Here is a 17872-nt window from a genome sequence, read left to right on the forward strand (position 1 = left end):
ATTTATAGCTGCAGAAATTGAGGCAGACACAGGTTATATGACTTGCTCAAGGTCCCACATCTACAGAAGTATCTTAGACTTGATTCAAATGCAGTATGTGGTCATTGAAGGGTTTTGGATGGAGCCAGAAGATATCTGGATTTGAACCCTGAATCTAGTGCTTGTGATTTTTGTGACAGCAATTAGTGACCTAAACTGAGTTTCAGTTTTCTCATCTTTAAAATGGGAATAATAATTTCTCTTCTGCCTATCTTTTTGGGTTGTCATGAGACTCAAATAAATTATGCATATATAGTGGTAAGTAAACCTTAAAACAGTTTCTAAATATTTTTTATTACAACAGACACTTGTGTTAAAAGTAAAACACAAGTTGGTTTTGGAGTAGGAGGTCCTTGAATTGAATCTCAATTCTGCTATTTATTGTATGACTTTGGACATGTCACTTAACACCCTGTGTCTTGAGCTCTAAATGCAATGATCCACTAAAATGCTCATCATTGAACTAAATAAAACTGAACTGAAGGCAGAGTATTGAACATTTTCCATGGATCAGTATGTAAAGCCTTTAGAGAAATTTGTAGGATTTCCAGGATCTCTTTTCCTCCTAGTCCAATTTTCTTCTCAGCCACATAGGACCAAATCCAAATGAACAAATATTTATTGAATCCATAACATGCATAAGGCATTAGATTCTTGGCTGCATATTTCTTTGCTCATAGTTCTGTTAGCTAGCCCTCTTACCTTCTGGTTGAGAAGAAGCCCAGTGGTCTCCTTACTACAATATATTTTAATTTCACGTATCCCATTCTTAATGCAATCTAAGATAGAGACGAGAGCAATCACTAGGAACAGAAGGAATGATTTTCCTCCTCTAGATTCTGGATTTAGAGGGCCCTCCCAGATCTAGCATTTTCAGGGTCCAGCCACCTGGAAAATGTAATTCTTTATTGTGGTTATTTAGTCATTTCAGTTACATTCAACTCTGTAACCACATTTGGTGTTTGTTTTCTTGGCAAAGATACTGGAGTTCTGTTTGAAATTTTCTTCTCCAGATCATTTTACATATGAGGAAACTGAGGCAGACAGGATGAAGTAATTTACCCAAGGCCACATAGTTAGTAAGGGTTTGAGGCTGGATTTGAACTTGAGTCTTCCTGACTTAAGACCCAGCTCTTTACCACTCACCTTTCAATTAATTATTATGAAGATTAAATTTAACTCTCCCCTGATTGTGAAGATTAAAATTATAGCCTCTGCCTATTTTTAGATTTTAATCACCAAAAGTGTAAAATACCCTACTTAAAAATTGAGTATGGAGATTTTCCCAGTTTTAGATCTAATCACCAAAAGTGTAAACATCCCACTTAATCATTAAGTGGGAGGTCTGTGACCCACGTGTGCAATAGTGGGTGACGAATCAGAATCAACTGACTGCCTCCTGGGCAGTCCTAAAGCAGGGCTTCAACTGTGATTGGTAGACAAAGAATTAGGGGAAGGCACAGGAAGTGACACAAAAGAAAATGTCTTTAAAAGGGAGTGACAACTTCCTGAGTGAGCTCTATTGGCAGTTCTTCATTCTTTGTAGTGGAGGCTGGACCCAAGACCCTGTTCTTGGTGAATCTGTTATAAAATCTCTTCCTTTGAACTGACATGTGGTGAGTGAAAAGCTAACTCTTAACTGCTGGATTTTCTGAAAGCAACAACAACAACAACAAAAACTAACCTCAGGAGAGACTTACCTCTTGAGAGAGACTTCCCCAGGTCCTCAGATTTGCTGAGGCCTAAGGACTAACCCTCCTTGCCCGAGTTGGGCTAGGAGCTGAAAGTAAATTACTTAGTGCTTAGGCTAGATATCTTACTCTATCCTCTCTCTGATTTTCCTTATTTCACTCTTTCTACATTTTGTAAATAAATTGTAAATAAATCTCTTTGGAATTAGTAAAAATTTCTGGCTACCACAGTCTTAAATAATCCAGTCTAACCTTTATATAAATTAATCCCCTTTCTCCCCATTACATTATATAAAGGTCTAGTGATACATGTTTGTAAAGAGTATCACGAAGGTCTTAGTACAGTTTTAGGCTGTCCAAGTTTTCAGGATACCAGTTTCTTTTGATTCTCCTCCTACCTATCTGAGTACTCATTCTCTGTCTCCTTCACTGGACCTTCTTTCAGATCATGTCCTCTCACTATAGGTGGGTGTTCCTCAGGGTTCTTTCCTTAACCTCATTCTTCTTTATTCTGTTTCACTTGCTGATCTTCTCATTTCCCATGGGTGGAGTTACTATCTCTGTCCTAAATATTCTGAAATCTACCTATACTTCCCACTTCCAAGCTCACATTTCCAAATGGCTTTCAAATCTTGAATTGGATGTCTAGTAGGCATCTTAAACTCAATATGTCCAAAATGGAATTAATTATCTTTCCTGTTAAATCCACCCCACCCCCTAGAGAAAGACTACCCTCTTGATCTTTTAGGCTCACAAACCAAGAATCATCTTAAATTCTTTACTCTCTTTAACCCATTTATCCCTTCCCTATGATCCCTTACCATTTTGTTGCCAAGGCCTAGAGATTCACTTTTGCAATAGTTCTTAAATAAACTCCTTTCTCTCCTCTGATACTGCTACTCTTTTATTACCTTATTCCTGGACTATTTTTATAGCTGCTGGTGGATTGGCTTGTCTCAAATTCCTTTCTACTCTAGTCCATTCTCCCTCAGAATTAAAGTGCTTTTCCTAAAATATAAGTCTGGGATCAACTAGGTGCTTCAGTAGATAGAGAGCCAGGTCTGGAGACAGGAGGTCCTTGGTTCAAATTTGGCTTTTAGATACTTCCTAACTATGTGACCCTGGGCAAGTCACTTAATCCCAGTTGCCTAACCTTTACTGCTCTTCTACCTTGGAGCTGATACCTAATATTGATTCTAAGGCAGAATCTAAGGCAAAATGAAATGAAATATGATCATCTCACTCTACCCCCATCAGTAAACTCCAGTGACCTCAAATACAAAATACTATTTGACCCTTCAAATCCCTTCAGAACCTGGCTCTCTTTACTTCCAGATATGTACTAGTCAGTCCAATGACACTGACTTCCTGGCTTGGAACATAGCTTGGATGTCCACCTCCTGCACTGATGCATGGATCAGGGGGACACTGACCATCTCACTGCCCAAACCTACCAGCACCACCACCCTGCCGGGATGAGTGACACAGATACTGGTCTGGATAGAAGAACCCTCTCTGGAACACTCAATAAATAAGATATCTCATCTTTCAGCTCTGATCATTTTCTCTGGTTGTCCCTCATGCCTGGACCACTATCTCTCCAAAGGGTCCTGCCTCATGCTAGGGTGATATCTATCAGGTGAGTAGTTCAGAGATGGAGTCAATGGGTACACACTTTGAGTAAGAGCCGAGGGAGCAGAGGTAGAAAAGGCTGTGTCTGGGTCAGAGGCAAGGGCTGTTACCGACATCAAAGTGTCTGAAGTGTGACATAAGAGGGAGAGGTCAGGGTCCGGTTGTGGGATTCTCCACTGGGACAACTGAGATGGGGTGAGTTCTGTTCTAGAATGGAGTTAGAAACAGCTTTGTTTGAGCTGCACAAGAAAGCAGAAATCCTGTAGCCCTCAGGAAATATTTTTGGGTATGAAGGGAGGGTTAGTTAATGTGTACTATGACAGAGATTGACCCACAGATGCTTGGCAGAGACACTAATCAGAGATCAATTAATCAATCACCAAGTGTAAATAAGTCCTAGGTATGTTCCTAGGTTTTATGTTAAGTATTGGAGTTCCTGTTGTCAAGGAGCTGCTTATATCAGGAGGGACAACACACAGGTATAGGTATTTATAAAGCATATACAAAACAAATATATAAATATAAGATGACATTATATTAGTATAAGATGAGACATTAGCATTTGGGGATGAAGGGAGGGGGATCAGGAATGGCCTCCTGTAGGTAGCACAAAGAATGAATGACCAGACGTATAGTTAGGAAAATCTGAGTTCAAATTTGGTCTCACATCTTTACTAGCTGTGTGACCCTAGTCAAATTACTTAACCACATTTGCCTCAGTTTCCTCCTCTGTAAAATGAAAGAAATGGCAGGCCACTTCAATATCTGCCAAGAAAATCCCAGATGGGGTCACAGAGTTAGACATGACTGAAAAGGAGTTGATAACAACAAAAGACTCTAAGCTGAGAATCAAAGGAAATTGTGGATTCTCTGATGTGGAGGTGAGGATGGAGTATGTTCAGTACTGGAATAGAGAACAGTCTGGAGATAAGAGATGAAGGGTTGTAAGGAAGAGCAAGAACAATTTGCTGGACCATAGGGATCCCAACTTGACTTGATTTGGTAACAGAGCAGGATAGGTAATAGGAGCCAACTGACTATGGTGCTCTTATCCAGATACTTGAGCTAAGGATATTTGAGCATAAGGCTTTATTGATTTGTTTTATGGTATCCAACGCGCCACTGGATAGAATGATAATAGGATCATGGGCTGCCATGTCTGGAAGGGAACTCCAGACTTCCCTAGAGCTCAGAAGCCTCCCTGCCTCATTCTACTCTCACCACTTCTTTCAGTGCCATTGATGGTGGAGGCAAGACACTTCTCTAATGGAAGGGAAGGGGCTGTGGCTCTTGGGATCCTTTTTTGCTTTGCTATTGGTTGTCTCTCTCCATGAAGCTTCTACTCTCCTTTCTTGCCTCAGAACACAAGCTGGGAACAGCAAGAGTTTGTCGCCTCAGATGGTCCACTCTTCTGGTGGCTTGAGGCAGGCAGCCAAAGCTTGGGCAGTTTCCTGCTTTCCCTCCTTCTCTGAATCTTCCACCGTTCACAGCTCAAGAGAAGACAGAGAGGAACACTGGAGAGGTGGGAATGTAGGTCTGAAAATATAATAGAAGTCACTGGGAAAAGAAGGAGGCGTTCTCTTTGCAGCTAACTTTTCAGGAATACATCTGTGCCTTCCCTCTGTTGATTATTCCCAATTTATCACATTATATATGTAATGGGATATATGTATATATACATACATGAATATAAAATATAAACATGATGTATATATGTTTATATACATATTGTTATATATTATATTTATATGTATATACTATATATTGTTGTTGTTGTTGGTTGTCTCTCGAACCGAGGATGACGACTGTCTTTGTGCGTTTTTGTGCACAAAGACACCTGTGCATGAAGATTTAAGTGGAAAAGTCAATGCACAGAGACAGTCCCACTCTCTCGGCATTGGAAGCCTGGGTCCAGTGGCACGAAAAGTCGTTACACCTGGAGACTTCCTCAGCTGCATTGGATGGCCGTGTTGTCTTTTGTGCTCCATCACGCCCTAAGCACTCCACAGTGCTTTGCTGCATCGCCATCTCAGCCGTTGAACCTTCTTGTTGGTTTCTTCTGCCATTATATCATATTATACATACATGGCAGCTATTTGGCATAGTGGATAGAATTGTAGGCCTGGAGTTAGAAAGACCTGAGTTCAAATCATTCATTAGATACCGTGTGACCTTGTGCAAGTCACTTGATCCTGTTTGCCTCAGTTTTCTCATCTATAAACTGAGCTAGAGAAAGAAATGGTGAACCAGAGAAACCCAAATGGGGTCACAAAGAATCAGACATGATTAAAAAAGCCTGAACAACAGCAACAATATATATACACAATCTTGTTTGTTCATGTTTTTTATCATATTATTGCTTCCATCAGATTATGAACTCCTGAAGCCAGGGGTTCTTTTTAAAAATGTCTCTTTGGTCCCCAGATTTAGCCTAATGCTTAGCATATAATAAGGGCTTAATAAATGCTTATTAATTGACTGAAATAAGGTCTCTGCAGAGTGGTTACTGCTTATAATTTTTTATTATTATCAAGAAAAAGGGGATAAAGAGATGGAGTATGGGTTTTTGAGCTGGGTTTCATAACTCTGTGTGTGGACCCCTTTGGAAGTCTGGTGAAGCCTGTGGATTCTTTCTCTGAATATTTTTAAATGAATAAAATACATTATATAGGGTTAGGGAAAATAATGATGCAATTCCACCCCCCACTCCCATTCCAATTCAGGAGTCCCTTGAAATCTATCCACAGATCTCAAATGAAGAGTCCTAGCTTTAGAGTCAGGATGCCTGGGTTCCAATTATATTTCTTTTTGCTAGCATTCTTTTTAAGATTTTTGCATCTATGTTCATTAAGGAAATTGGTCTGTAGTTTTCTTTTTCTGTTTTTGGTCTGCTGGCTTTTCAGATTATATTTCTGCTACTTACTGCCTATATGACCGTTGGCAAATGACTTAGCCTCAGGTTCCTCGACTGTAAAATCAGGGAGTTAAGTCCGATGTCCCCTAAGGTCTTTTCTAAATCTATGATCAGACAAGTAGAATATTTTTTTTGTTTTGGTTTCTTCTTTTGATTATTTTATCTCATTTTCCTTGCTGGTAAATTTGATATGGACATATGGGGATTGTCAATAGCAGACATTGATGCCTGAGGGATGTGAGAAGCCTCATTCATCCCACTTTGACTGGAAGTGTTTCCTGCATGAGGTGGGATCTGAGGAATGTTGTGAGTGAGAGGAGGAAGGTGGCATGATGAGAGGTGGGAGGCTGTTCGGAGCATATGGGACAGCTGGCAAGCAGGCATGGGATATGGAGCAAGAGAAAGTGCTGGAAGGAGCAAGAGACTTGATCTACTTGAAAAGAGCAAAGGAAACAAATGGGAGCAGGAGCAGAGATGGAAGGGAAAGAACCCAGCCTGCTCTGAGGGAGAAGGCAGAGGATGAATGCCACTGTCTTCATTTGAATGGCATTGTGGTCTAAAGCATCTGCCCCCCATGCATATCCATGTTTGTGTTCTCTGAAAAGAGAAACTCCTGCAGGGCAGAGATTTGACTCTCCGTATCTTAGAACAACATTGGGCAGAGCCTGATGCCTAATCAGTGTTGAGTTTGATTCTTCAGGTCCCCAGCAGGGAGTTCCTGCTTTGAGTTTTATATATCCTGTTTCAGGAACAGGACTTTCTCTTTCTTCTCCATAGGGATCCCCATAGGAAAGAATGTCCTTATGTAAATAGAGGCTGAAGTTGAGGTACACATGGAGATAGAGCGAAGCCCCAAGTTACTTCAGGCCATCAACAACTGAAAGGATATTAGAAATCAAGGGGTAAGCCTGAGAAAGCCAGCTAAGGTGTACACGATGGCAAAGGACTGCACGCCTAGGAATCCAGAATCAAGGAAGACAAAGGGAATCGGCAAGAAAGACGTTAGAGCAAAGAAAAAAGTGTCATCAAAAGCAAACTGCTGTGGGGCAGCTGGGTGACTCAGTGGATTGAGAACCAGGTCTAGAGATGGGAGGTCCTGGATTGAAATGTGACCTCAGACACTTCCTAGCTGTGTGACCCTGGGCAAGTCACTTAACCCCCTTTGCCTAGCCCTTACTACTCTTCTGCCTTAGAACCAATACACGGTTATTGATTGTAAGATGGAAAGTAAGGATTAAAAAAAGAAAAAAAAGAGCTGTTCTCCTTCTAGGTCAGAAGGAGTTTGTTCTGTGCTCTCTTTTGTACTCCTCACATGCCTTGAACAGCCTTAAACCCACCAGAGTTGGCTAGCCCTATTGGCCAAGGGAGGTTAGAGGTGAATCCTGGCCCCTACTGATGGTGGAACAGATATGCTAAGATCTCTGGGAGGTCCCCATATCCCATGAGGCCAGGGATTGCAATTAGGGACTTCTACACAGTTGTCACAACTCCTCAAAAATGAGACTATCTTCCTAATCAGTCTCCTTGTCTCAAGTCTCTCTACACTCCAGTCTATCCTCTTCACAGCTGCCAAAATAATTAATGCTTAAACACAGATCTGACCATGTGGCTCCTTGACTCAATCAGCTCCAGTGACTCCTCAGTTATGGCCTCTAGTATCAAATAGAAATTCTTCTGTTTAGCTTCTAAGGTCCTACATAAAGGGCAGATCAGAACAGTAGATAGCATCTTGGTTTGGAGTTAGGGTTCAAATTTGGCCTCAGATTCTTTTTTTTTTCCTTTTTAAACCCTTATCTTCTACCCAACAAATAATACTTTCCTTTCTCCTAAAGTTGCTTGAATCACTTTGTATATATTTGTATTTATTACTCTTATGTTGTGTATACTTTTATGTCTGCTTGTTGTCTCCTCTGTTAGATTATAAATGCCTTAAGAAGAGGGATTATACTCATTCTTTGTTCTCGTATCTCTAAGACCTAGCATAGTGCCTGGCACATTTGGTCAGCCAATTCAGTTGTGACCTACACGTTTATCATCCCATTTGGGTTTTTCTTGGCAAAAGTGGTTTTGGAGTGGTTTGCCATTTCCTTCTCCAGCTTGTTTTGCCATTGAGGAAACTGAGGCAAACCAGGGTAAGTGACTCATTCAGGGTCACACAGTTTGTAAGTGTCTAAGGCCAGATATAAACTCAGAATGATAGTTCTTTCTGACTTCAGGCTTAGTTCTCTATCCACTTTGCCACCTTGCTGCCTAGTAGCTACTTTTTATGTGCTTATATGATGGTATTGTTGTTAAGGCTCTAGATTCGTATTAATGACCACCTATTTTCTCTAGAAAAGATAAAACAGTTATGCTTTGAACTCTAGAGGAAGACCTAGGACATTCATATGTTTCCAAAAGGCAAAATTTTTTTGAACAAACTAAACTTATTATTTGATTTTAGGTTTTGCTCAAGACAGTGGAAATAGACAGCAGTTGTCATTTTTCTCTAGTCTTTATCCTCTTTATCCTAGCTTTATTCTTAAGAGAGACCTGGGTCATGGCAAAGCATAGGCTTAATCTGAAGACTTACTATCACCAAAGCAGGAAGCTTCTGAACTGGGCAATGTAAAGATGAATTTAGAGTTGTGACTTTAAATCTAGATTTAAATGGTCACCAAATAAAATTCCCAAGTCAGTCTGGAAATGTATGGTAATTTAATTAACATAGAGGGAACGAATTTAAGGAGAAGAGAGAGGGAGAGGAAAAAGTTAATTTAAACTGCTCCAGCTTAGGCTGAGCCAGGCAGGACTTAAAGGCTTTGGCCAAAGGAGTCTCCCTGAGCCCAAGGGAAAAAAAAAGGAAGTCAGTCTTATCACTCACCATGAGACCATCTCAAGGAAGCTGTCTGAGTGAGCTCCTCCAGGCCGAATTCCAGTATCGAACTGGTGCCCAGGTTGCTCACAGGAAGTGATCAGCCAGATCCAACTTTCCAGGGAAAGAGTTTTTGAGAAACGAAAAAATCCCAAATATATAGACCTTTCACCCTTGTATCTCCACCTCTAAATTTTCACATCTACCAATCAGATCAAAGGCTTTCTCCAGGACTGCCCATACTTTTAGATCTCACCTTCTTTGATTAGTTTATATCTTTTGAGCTACTTCACACTTCTTTGTTTTCACTTTTTGTTAGTTACTTGACCTTTTTGTGATTAATTTAACCTTTTTAATTACTTAACACCTTTTTGTATTAAGGTATAAAAATAGACAGCTTAAAGTCCTAGCTTCACTATAAGGTGAGAACTAAGTACCTTCATTATTCAATTAGGAGATTACAACTTTATCTTCCCCTAAAGTATGTCTAAGTAGGGTGGAGTAACATAAAGTACTACAAGACATTTCTGATTCTGTTAAAGAGATTGTTTTCACTGTTACAATCAGGAGATACCTAAATCAAATCTTCTAAAGTAAGGTCTGAGTAGGGTGGAGTAGTTTTAAAATTCACAGCAATGAGGCCATGTTCAAAAGCTTCCAGTTCAAGGAAAGTTATGAGTCAGTGGGTAGGACTGGAGGCAGAAGGCACTATTTGGTGAATCTTTTAGAGGCTGAGTATCCAAACTAATGCGAGTTCCCTGCCTTATCCGAGACAGGGGAGGGAGGAAGCACTTCCACTAGGCTGCTGGGTAGAGAAGTGGATGATAGGAGAAATATCCTCAGCTACACATAGAGAGGGAGAAGGGAGCAGCTCTCTCTGGCACATGTGCTATAGGTTCTCTGACATGTCATGATATCAATCAGAAAGAGGTTGGAACAAACTGAATGTGAGGAAGAGTAGAAGATGTTGAATCTGGAGTCAGCCTGGAGTTAGTCTTCTATGCCAAGAGAGCAGAGGGAATCTGATTTCTGATCCAGCACAGAATTGAAAAGAGAACAAGAAGGAGGCATTCCAAGAGCCCCCCTGAGAACATTTTTATTTGTGTGGGAGAGCAATACTGTGGGGACTGGATTTACAAAAGAAGATTTCTAAAATACAGAGGCATTCCAGTCGGGTCTGGAGTATTACATATAGCCATACTAAAATGATGTCCTCATATGGGTCAACTATTTAAGGACTAGATCAGCCAGGGGTGGTGGTGCCAGATGTCTGTAGCCTTTGCTACAAGGGAGACTGAAGTTGGCAGATCACTTGAGTTTGGGATTTCTGAGCTGCAATAGATGGAAATCTGACCAGATATCTATGTTAAATCTAGCACCACTGTATGGAATACCCACAGATATGTGTGTGTGTATGTGTGTGTGTGTGGACACCTGGCAGATGAAGGAGGGATAAAGAGACCAAGATCAGAAAGAGAATTGGTCAAAACTTTTGTGCCAATCAGCACTGGGATTTAGTCTGTGAGTAGGAAGACCCAGTCTCAACAAAACAAAACAAATTAATAAACAAATAAACAACAACAGCTAAGTAGTTCCCAGGGGAAGTTCTCATCACTAGAATGTGGCAAAACTGTGGAATCCAGTAAAGGAAATGAGTCAACTACAGAGAACAATTGATGTCTATAAAGAACTTCTAACAAAGAACTGTAGCTCAGACAATTCCACCCACAGAATGGAAAACACTTAGAGGAGGAGCCAGTGTTTACTCTTGGGTGGGGAGTGCCAAACCAAGATACTAATGTTTCAGAGTTGTCTAGATAGACACAATGGGCCAGAGAAGTAAAAAGTTGCCCAATTATATGTATACATGTATATGTGTATACACATGTACACATGCACAGCCTGTTCATGTCAGAAGTCTCTGATGCAAACAATGCACACATATTTGAAACTCATAAATATATGTATATCTAATGCATAATCCAAGATGCTTATCATAACTCCCGCTTATTCTGACTTGGGTCTCCAGAATCAGGTTAAAACTTCTGGGCTCTAAGGGAACTCCTGAGGGGGTAAGGGTATATTTTCCAGTGCCATAAGCCATGAGCCCCCATTGGTGTGCTTCTTTTTCAAGATCATAAATTGAGAATCACTTGAGTTCAGTAACCTTGAATAGCTTTTCAAAAAGAGATCTTTGCTTAATGTGGTGTCATAAATTCACGTGGTTGAAAAATTCTTTCAAATATTTGTAACCCATTGTTCAAAAAGTACCTATAGAGTACAGGAAAAAGTGAACTCAAACTTCAAAAGCATGTGTGGCAAAGAGAGAACTCACTGGCTCTCTTTGCAGATTTTGTTTGGTACTCAGGAAGTTCTCATTAGTCTTCATCTAGCTTCTTTTCTGGGCTTCTTGTAGAACCAAAATCTGAATTTGGTCTATCCTTGTCTATGGGTACAGAGATGATCTCTAGACCATGGTAGGATGCTGACAGGGAGGTGAAAAGTCCCAAATCCTCATGATTCTTAATGGTAAGGTCCTCCTCTGCTCAAGAGGTTGGATGAGATTGAGGTCAAGGTGTTCCAAGGTGTTCCCTTTTGCTCCAATGGACTTCTCAGGAGTTTTAGCTCTGCCTTTGTTCACCATTCAGTGGAATTTCTGCCAGATGCTTGAATAAAGTGTTCTGAATGGATCTTCTGTTATGTAGATGACCAGAAGCATGATTAAGATTTCTGAGCCACATTACAATACTCTTCCTGTGTTAGCATCACTGCAGCTCTCCAAAGGATGTTTCCTCACTTAATGTAAAGTTTTTAGTTGCTTGGTTGATTGAGACTTGTTCTCACCCTATTAACTAATCAGAGAGTCTTTATCACATATTTTAAGTGATGTGTATTGGCTTGATTGATTTACCCAATTAACCTCACTCTTACATACATAATATGTAATAATAGTTGATCATCTTCAGAATAGAGAGAGATCTGTAAGGTATAGAGTAAATAAAATTTCATGGAGAAAAGAGGACTTTGGACTTTTGAGAAACCACAAGAATTAGACGGTTCATTTGTTGAGGAGAGGAATTTAAATCCATGAAACCAGCATGAACAACAAAATTTAGTTCTTTGGTAGTGTGTTTCTGACCTCAGACCTGGCACTTTATCCATTGTGCCACCTAGCTGCCCACAGCTGCCCAGAACATAGTAAATACTTAATAAACACTGACTGAGTAACGCAACCACGAAAATAAACATGCAGCCTGTGTAAGGGCACTAAAATAAATATACCAACAAAATAAAAGCTTACTCCAAAATAACAGTGCTTTAAGTATGTCACCTAGTTTGTTCTTCTCAATGCCCTCTTATATAGAGTGTGCAAATATGATTGTTTCCATTTTATAGATGATATAGCTGAAACTCAGACAGAGTAGTCCAGTTAGGAGATTTGTCTACAGTCAAACATCTAGTAAATGGTAGAAATGGGCCTTGGTTTTGACAAATACTATAATAATCTTTCCATCATACCATTTTTTTTCTCTTGTCTGTTGTTGACTTGTGTTAGGAATTTTTGTGTTTTTGTTATCCAGTCATTTTCAGTCATATCTGGTTTTTTGTGATCTCATTTGGGATTCTCTTGGCCAAGATACTAGAGCAGTTTGCCATTTCCTTCTCATTTTGCAGATGAGGGAGCTGAGACAGAGTTCAGTGACTTGCACAAGGTCACATATCCAAGAAAACAGAATGGTTTGCCGTTCCCTTCTCCAGCTCATTTTACAGATGAGGAAACTGAGGCAACCAGGGTTAAATGATTTGCCCAGGATCACACAGCTGATGTGTCTGAGGTCTGATTTGAATTCAGGAAGATCAGTCTTTCTTTCTCCAGGCCTGACACTCTATCCACTATGCCACCTGGCTGTCCCAATTATTTCTGTATACTAACACGCTATATATTTTTTTTAAGTTTTGGAAATTTTTATTTAACTAATTAATTTAGAATATTTTTCCATGGTTACAAGAATCTTGTTCTCCCCCTCCCCACATCTCCCTCCCATAGCTGACACATAATTCCACTGAGTTTTACATGTGTCATTGATCAAGAACTATTTCCATATTATTGATATTTGTACTAGTAACAGGCTATATTTGTGAAAGATGTTAACGTTTTAGTTTTCTGAAAAAAGAATGGTATGGCGTGTCTAGGTGGCAAGTTTACAATAAGTTTATAGATTAGGTACCATAGATTTAGAGCTGGAATGGACCTTAAAGGTAATTTCGTCCACTCTTCTCTCCGGGTGAGGAATCTGAGGTTCAGAAAGGTTAACTGATAATTCCATGCTTAAACAGTTAGTTGTGTCCAATGATTCTAACCCAGGTCGTCCTGACTACATACTCAATGCTTTATTGACTGTGCTTGGCTGGCTGTAAAGGCATTGGAAAACCATTTTGTTTCCCTTCCAGGATGCATTAAATTATGGTGCAAGTCATTGTTCTTATTCAGTTATGAATCTTAAGCTCTACCGTGGAAAACCACTTTATATAGTGATTATAGAAATAATCGAAACACCAATAATTATTGTTTCAAACTTTTTAACGATGAAAAGATGATGTGAGTCTCCCAAGAAGTGAACAAGCAACGTTCACTCATTGTCGTTAATTATATTTTAAGACGGACTCAATTTTGTATTAGGCACAGATGTTTCATTTCTCAGTTCATATATAATGTGCTACATGGAACATCTCCAAAGAGATTTTAGAAGTGTTTGCAATATTGTCCATCTCTTTACCACTTGGTGTGGTCTTCTCTGAAAATCATGTCATTTTGGAAAGCAACTTGAAGAAGGCTTGGAGACATTTTCGAGACATTTTGTTTTCGATGGTATCTAAAAATATTCCTATTGAAAGTGAAAATTGGGAACAGGCTCAAAAAAAAGACACACTAAGGATCAAAATGAATATTGCTTCTTTGGCAAGGCTGTTTTGAGAAAATGGCGGGGGGCGGGGGAATGGGATGGGGATGGGGTGGAATGCTTGAATTGTGGTCTGGCCAGTAAGAGAACAATACTGCAGAATTGATGTTGGCCCCAGGGGCCTTTAAGAAGCTATGTTGTTATTATAGCTATTAATGAAAAATGTTTTGAGAACAATCTGAGAGAATAGCTATTTCCCAAATTACTCTGCTGGAGATGATATTTATAAGGGAAACTTATCCATGGGGCAGGGGAATACTTGAGGTCTAGTCCAAAACTGATCCTAGGGGTTGGAATAAACACACCCAAGAAAATTGAAAACTTTATTTTAGCAGAAGTTTCTTACAAATTTAAATTTATCCTGTCTCTGTGCCATTGTCAAAAAATGCAATACATATTTATTGAGTTAAATGATAAACTTTTATTAAGTGCCTAGTTTATGTGAGTATAGATATCTGAGTAACATAATGGATAGAGAGCTGGCTTGGAGTCAGGATGACCTGAATTCCAATCCAGTTTCAAACCTACTAGCTGTGTGACCCTGGGCAAGTCACTCAATCTCTATTTGCCTCAGTTTCTTCATCTGTAAAGTGGGAATAATTTTAATCTACTCATTATAAGCCTTAAGTCTGATATAAATGCTATTATTAGAGATAAGATATTACTATTATTATTATATATTACTTATTATTACATCTAACATATTTATAGTTAGCATATTGTTCCTCACCTCATACATTCAGTACATTACTAAGAATCATGGATTCCATCTATGCAATCTCTTTCATATCTATTCTCTTCTCTCCACTCATACGCTTGCCACTCTAGTTCAGGCCATCATCACCAGCTTGCCTCTAGTCTTTCTCTATTCCAATCTGTTCTCCCCAAAGCTCCCAAAATAATGATTCTAAAGTACAAATATGACTATGTCATTCCCCTAATCAAAAACTCTATAGCCTATTGCTCCCCAGGTCATAGATAAATCTTCTGTTTTCCATTTAGTGTTCTTCATAACCGGCTCCAACCCAACCTATCCAGTCTTATTATATATACATCACTCTTTTCCATGTATTCTACAGAACAGCCAAATGATATCTCTCACTGCTGCTCTGATATAACATGCCATCTACCATCACCATGCCTTTGTACTGGCTGTTCTCCATACCTGGAATGTACTCACTCCTTGCTTCCTGAATTACTTTTAAAGCTCAGCCACCTTCTGCACAGGGTTGGGGGTGGGGGGCGGTCTTTCCTGATTTCTCCAACTATTAGTGTTACCTTTCTAAAAATGATATTAGTTAGCAGAGGGGATAAAGTACTGGGTTTGGAATCAGGAAGACTCATCTTCCTGAGTTCAAATCTGGCTTCAGAATATTACTAGCTGTGTGAACTTGGACAGGTCATTTAACCCTATTTGCCTCAGTTTCCTTATCTGTAAATATAAACTGGAAAAGGAAATGGCAGATCACTCCAGTATCCTTGACAAGAAAACCCCAAATAGGGTCATGCAGAATCAGACACGACCAGAAAACAACTCAATAATACATTTATTTTGTATTCATTTCAGATTAGCTACTATAATGTAATCCTTGAGGGCAAGCATTATATCATATTTTCTTCTTAGTTTCTAATATTTATATAGTATTTACTATGTGCCAGGCTGTATGCCAAGCACTTTAAAATTATTTTCTCATTTGATCTTCACAACTCTGGGAGGTAGTTGTTATTATCATTCCCATTTTACAGGTGAGGAAACTGACAACCATGGTCATACAACTAGGAAACAAGATACAAATTCAAATCTTCCTGCACTATGCTACCTTGCTGCCTCGAGGTGAGGGGAACTTGAATTACTTCTTTCTGAAATGTGCCATGCTCATACACATCTATGAAAAGATCTATAGTGGTAATTTTTGGAAAATGGTAGCAATGATTTTTTAAAGTAGGAAATTCCCTGTAAAAAAAATAAAAATACAATTATAAATTAATAAGCATTGATTGATAAGAAACTACATAACAAGATGGAATGCTATTGTGCTAAAAGGAATAAAGAACTGGAGGATTTCTATGTGAACTAGAAAATCCTTCAGGAATTAATGTAGAGTGAAAGGTCAGAACCAGGAGAATATTATACACAGAGACTGACACACTGTGGTACAATCGAATGTAATGGACTTCTCCAATAGTGGCAATGCAGTGATCCTGAATAACTCAGAGGGACTTATGAGAAAGAAGCTATCCACATCCATAGAAAGAACTGTGGGAGTAGAAATAAAGACGAAAAACAACTGCTTGATCACATGGGTCAATCAGGATAAGATCAGGGATGTAGACTCTAAATGATCTCTCTATTACAAATATCAATAATATGGAAATAGGTCTTGACCAATAATAAATGTAAAACCCAATTCAATTGCTCATTGACTATGGTGGAGGGGGGTGGGAGGAGGGGAAGGAAAGAACATGAATCATGTAACCATGGAAAAATATTACAAATTAATTAAATTAAACAAAAACAAAGAAACTATTACCAAGAACTGTGCCTGGTGTGGAGTGTCTTGAAAGCAAGAATTGACCAGCTTGAAAGGGAAGCAAAGAAAGTGAAAGATGACCTACACAGAAAAAAAGATCAGAAGGAGAAATAGGACCAAAAAGCCAGGGATGAAATTCAGTCTAAAAATTCGAATCCAACAACTAGAAGCAAATGACGTCACAAGGCAGCAAGTCTTTAAAACAAAATCAAAACAATGAAAAAATTGAGGAAACTATGAAACACCTCATTGATAAAATTAAAGACCTAAAAATAGATCCAGAAGAGACAATTTAAGAATTATTGGACTACCAGAAAATCATGACAAAAGAAAAAAGCCTGGACATTCTATAGGAAATTATCCAAGAACACTGCCCTGACATTCTTGAACAAGAGGGAAAAGTGGAGATTGAAAGAATCCACAGGTAACTTCCTGCATTTAATCCCTAATTGACAATGCTCAGGAATGTTACAGCCATATTCAAGACATACTAGACCAAGGAAAAGATACTGCAATCTGCTAAGAAGAAACCATTCAGATATTATGGAACCACAGTTAGGATAACACAGGACCTGGCTGCATCCACATTGAAGGACTGGAAGGCATGTTCTATGATATTTCAGAAAACAAGGGAACTGGATCAACAACCAAGAATCAACTAAAACCCAGCAAAATTGACTATATTCTTGCAGGGGAAAGTATGGTCATTTAATAAAATAGATATCCAAGCATTTATAAAGAAAAGACCTAACTTAAACAGAAAATTTGATACCCAAACACAGAACTTAAAAGAATCACCAAAAGGTAATTAAGAAAGGGGGAAAAACAAACAAAAGCCTTTTTTTAAGGGACCAATAAGTTAAAATGATTTGTATTGTTAAAAGAAAACATGATATTGGTAACTGTTAAAATTGTTATTATCATCAGGGGAGCTAGAAGAAATATAGTTAGAGGGAACAGTGACAAACTGTATAGGATGAAATGTCATATATATATTTATATATATATATATATATAAAGTAGGGGTAAAAAAGAGGAAAGTACTAAGAGAAACAGGAAAAGAAGTAAAATGGGGTAAGTTTATATTTCATAAAAAGTGCATGGGGGAGGGGATAAGGACCAAAATGGAAGAGTGAAAGAGGTTGGAGATAGTCTCCATGAAAAATTCTAATCATTACAGTGGGAAGGGTCAGAAAGGTTCAAATGGAAAGAAAACCTCCAACTTCAAATTCAATCATCACCATCATCAA

Source organism: Monodelphis domestica, chromosome 2, assembly GCF_027887165.1.
Source record: "Monodelphis domestica isolate mMonDom1 chromosome 2, mMonDom1.pri, whole genome shotgun sequence".
NCBI lineage: Eukaryota > Metazoa > Chordata > Mammalia > Didelphimorphia > Didelphidae > Monodelphis > Monodelphis domestica.